Here is a 4,952-nt window from a genome sequence, read left to right on the forward strand (position 1 = left end):
TTTTAGAAAAGGCAGAGGAACAAGAGATCAAATTGCCACATGCTCTGGATCATTAAAAAAGCAAGAGAGTGCCAGAAAAACATTTGGCTTCATTGACTATGCCAAAGCCTTTGACTGTGTAGATCACAATAAACTGTGGAAAATTCTGAAAGAGATCGGCATATCGGACCACCTGACCTGCCTCTGAAGAAACCTATATGCAGGTCAGGAAGCAACAGTTAGAACTTGACATGGAACAACAGACTGGTTCTAAATAGGAAAAGGAGTACATCAAGGCTGTATATTGTCACCCTGCTTATTTAACTTATATGCAGAGTACATCATGAGAAACGCTGGGCTGGAAGAAGCACAAGCTGGGATCAAGATTGCTGGGAGAAATATCAATGACCTCAGATATGCAGATGACACCACCCTTATGGCAGAGAGGGAAGAGGAACTAAAAAGCCTCTTGATTAAAATGAAAGAGGAGAGTGAAAAAGTTGGCTTAAAGCGCAGCTTTCAGAAAACTAAGATCATGGCATCTGGTCCCATCACTTCATGGCAAATAGATGAGCAAACAGTGGAAACAGTGTCAGACTTTATTTTTTTTGGGCTCCAAAATCACTGCAGATGGTGATTGCAGCCATGAAATTAAAAGACGCTTACTCCTCAGAAGGAAAGTTATGACCAAACTAGATAGCATATTAAAAAGCAGAGACATTACTTTGCCCAAAAAGGTCCGTTTAGTCAAGGCTAGGGTTTTTCCAGTGGTCATGTATGCATGTGAGATTTGGACTCTGAAGAAAGCTGAGTGCCGAAAATTTGATGCTTTTGAACTGTGGTGTTGTAGAAGACTCTTGAGAGTCCCTTGGACTGCAAGGAGATCCAACCAGTCCATCCTAAAGGAGATCAGTCCTGGGTGTTCATCGGAAGGACTAATGCTGAAGCTGAAACTCCAATATTTTGGCCACCTGATGAGAAGAGCTGACTCATTAGAAAAGTCCCTGATGCTGGGAGGGATTGGGGGCAGGAGGAGAAGGGGACAACAGAGGATGAGATGGCTGGATGGCATCACCGACTCGATGGACATGAGTTTGAGTAAACTCCGGGAGTTGGTGATGGACAGGGAGGACTGGCATGCTGTGATTCATGGGGTCGCAGAGTCGGACATGACTGAGCGACTGAACTGAACTGAACTGAAGGCAAGATTACATGAACATTTTGCATGTTATATTGTAATAACTGGTTTATGTGTGTGCCTACACAGGAACCCCTATGGGGTGTAATGTCTTCAGTGACAAACTTTATACTGTGTTACTCATCTTTGCATTCCTACCATCCAGTACAGTGACTTGAATCTTGGTGAAGCTGTAGTAAATGTTTATTAAACTACAGGGGCTCTATATAATTAAATAAGGATAAATTAAGCATGAGGTATTCTAAGCTATAGATTATTAAATGGGTGTCACTGGTGTTATTAATATGGATTTGACCTCATTTGAGTTCATTTTTAAATATTTTTATTCCTCTACATGTATTAATGTTCAGAAAATAATTTGGGAATGTCACATATTGATGGCAATCTTTTCAAATGTTTATATTTACTTCTTTGGTCTGGTAAATGGAGTCTATTGATCACAATTTTGGTATTTTTGTAGCTCCAAATTTGATAGTGTTTTAATCTTCATTTTCCACACAATTATTATTCATTTTCTGCCAATAAGTGAAGATATCAGAGATGAAAGTTTAAATAGATTATGTGAAAGTTAATACTGTTGTCTTACTAAATCTATGATAAATTAGTTCCTTTGGTTATAAATTCTAAAAGTCACATTTTTACTATAGAAAATTTAATTAGAAAGCAAAGTCCACATTTGGAATATAAAGAATGATTATATTTTTAAAATCACAGTTGAGGACTGGTTTTTAATTTTATTAAATGCAATATTTTACCACTCATGCTGCTAATTTCTCTCTCTTGTTTCTCAAGTGAGATAATTTTTTTAAATGTTGCTTTGGATTATGCTTCCCAGATGGTGCTAGTGGTAAAGAACTCACTGGCCAATGCAGGAGACTTAAGAGATGTCAGTTCTATCCCTGGGTTGGGAAGATCCTTGGAGAAAGAAATGGCAACTGACTCCAGTATTCTTGCATGGAGAACTCCATGGACAGAGGAGCCTGGTGGGCTACATTCATGGTGTTGCAGAGTGGGACACAACTGAGCAACTAACACTTTCACTTTCACTCTATAATTATGTCATTTTTTTCATTTTTTTTTTTTTTTTTACCCTTTGAAGGATTTTACTCTTGGAAGGACCTTTCTTGATCAGTCACTAAGAGTTGGACACAACTGAGCTACTTCACTTTCACTTTTTACTTTCATGCATTGGAGAAGGAAATGGCAACCCACTCCAGTGTTATTGCCTGGAGAATCCCAGGGACGGGGAGCCTGGTGGGCTGCCGTCTATGGGGTCGCACAGAGTCGGACACGACTGAAGTGACTTAGCAGCAGCAGCAGCAGCAAGGCAAAAACAAAGAAGTGAAATTAACAACAAAAGAACCTTAATTAAAATGTGTTTATGTATTGTGTACACTTTTGGTTAGCTTTGCCTTTATAAGACAAGCAAAGTATTGCATGTTTGGTTCTGTTTTTCTCTAAAATGAAATTAATTACTTAACTCCTAGCTTCAAAAGAGAAGTGATATCTACATCATCATTTACAAATGGATTTGCGATTTGGGATTAATATGAAGGGTTGTTTGTAAACAAACATGGCTTTCAGTTGCATATTATGGAATGCAGACTTTATCAGAGAACATCCCAGGAAGAAAGTTTCTTTCTCTCTCCCTTTCACTCTTTCTGTTTGATTCACCTCTGAGTGTTCAATTTGTAAAAGAACCAATCAAATACACAATATTCAATAAATATTTGTTAATTCAGTCATCATGTTACAGAAAATGGATTTGTATATGTTATCTTAAATTTTATTTTCGTTGTTGAAAAGACCTCAGTGATATAGATGAACAAGCTTGTTAAATTATCAAGGGGTTTTGGTTTTGTTTTCATTTTTAAACAGATGATAATTAAAGAGCAAGGCAATTAAATATAAGGTCAGTTCATTTGACACAGTGAAAATAACTTTAATGTGCTTAAATTTAGCTAATGCTATAGTTAAGTCTGCGAGCATTTCAGGGGTTGTGTATCTTCAATAAACTTTGTACACTTTTTTGTTCATAAAGAATGACTATACTGCAGATAACCAAATAGTCAAGCTTTGTTTTCAGCTTTTTCTTTTAAAACAAAAATTTGTTTTTAATATTCCAATATTTTTCATTTAGCTAAAAATCATTATTACTTTTATTTGCAGTACAAAATTATAAAAGATTTTGTGAGAGCAATAGCTCTCCCTATATTTTATTCAGGAAATCTCATTTTTTTCAAAGGATATTTGTTTGATTTGTAATCTAGACATTACTAGAAATTTTATATTCTAATTAAAATGTGGTACTTAAATACAAGGAATGCTTTTCATAATCCTGCCCATGCACTAAAATAAATTAATCTATACTTGGCACTTTACAAATATTTTAAAATTTAATCATCTTAAGAACACTGTAGATGTTTTATTCCAATATTACAGATGAGAAATTGAAGTTCAGAATATTTAAGTAACTTTGCCAACATGTTGCTCTTGAAAAGTGGCAGAGCCAAGATTTAAATAAAAATATGCCACATTGTAAAGATTTTTACCTTTTGCTGCAATACTGTACTACTTTTCTCGCAATGCTTCCTGCTGCTTCCATTTGAGTCCAAGGCCATTTATTGATCTTCTATTATGTACAGAATGTGACAGTCTGGCTTGACTTTTGTCTCTGTGCTTCATGACACCTGAAGACATCTAATTCAACCCAAGTCTCTCTTTGAGGTCAAATTACTTCTTTGACCTTTTTTTTTTTTTTTTTACTGGCCATAAAACAAAACTTTAAGTTATATTTCCTGTGATTTTTCTCACTATACTTCTAATTTTTTTTAAACAAAATTGTTTCCTATTCTTAGATCAATATCCCAAGTTAACTTTTAGTCTGAAATTTTCCTTCACTGACCACAATTATGTGACTTTTAAAAAAAATTTGTGCATCAACCAACAGGTGTTTTGAAGAATATCAGGTCAATAAATGAATAGAATCCATAAATGTGAGGACCATAAGGAAAATCAGAAATCCTGATTCCTTATCTTGAAGAAATGTGTGGAATAAAGATACTTAGAAGTTAAATGAATGTCTTAAGAGCAGGCATCTGATTAGAGAGCTCAGATATTAAGACTCTTGGGCTTTCATTATATATTTCTGCAATTCCTTCAGCCAACTTTCAGTACTGTCTGCATGTTTTTTACTTGACTTCTACAACTGCTTATTTTGTTTCCTTGATTTGGCTATTCGTCCCCCCACAGACACGCACTCGCTTCATTAGAAAGTCCTGGTATGATTTTGAAGGGTCTCATGGAATATTTCATAATTTATATGATATCAGATGCTTCTGAAGAACATTACAAATGAAAAAGCTACATATTAGCTATTTGTGGTCTTTGAACAATGCTGTTAACATCAACCCATGGTTTTTTTCTTATGAGATCAGAAAACTTGTATACAGTCTTAATTCTATGCATAAAGCAATTAAACTCTTTGAAAAGAGACTGCTGCAAACAAAGAAAGTATCAATCAGCCAAAGAAAAAATAGAAAAATAATTTTCTTAGTTGATCTTTGAAATGCATATTACCTTGTTTTCCTATTCACAATACTGGGAGTTGATATTAGCATTAAGATCAGTGACAAAACACCTCGATTAATAATTTCTACTCCAATATCATTCTAAAATAATAAAATATGCCTTTGTCTAATTTGATGACAGGAAGGATAATCAATAATCAGTGAGAGCATTTAGTGACCAAATAAACATTAACTGGACAAATAAA

The sequence above is a fragment of the Dama dama genome, chromosome 14 (genome assembly GCF_033118175.1).
Source record: "Dama dama isolate Ldn47 chromosome 14, ASM3311817v1, whole genome shotgun sequence".
NCBI classification, from domain to species: Eukaryota; Metazoa; Chordata; class Mammalia; order Artiodactyla; family Cervidae; genus Dama; species Dama dama.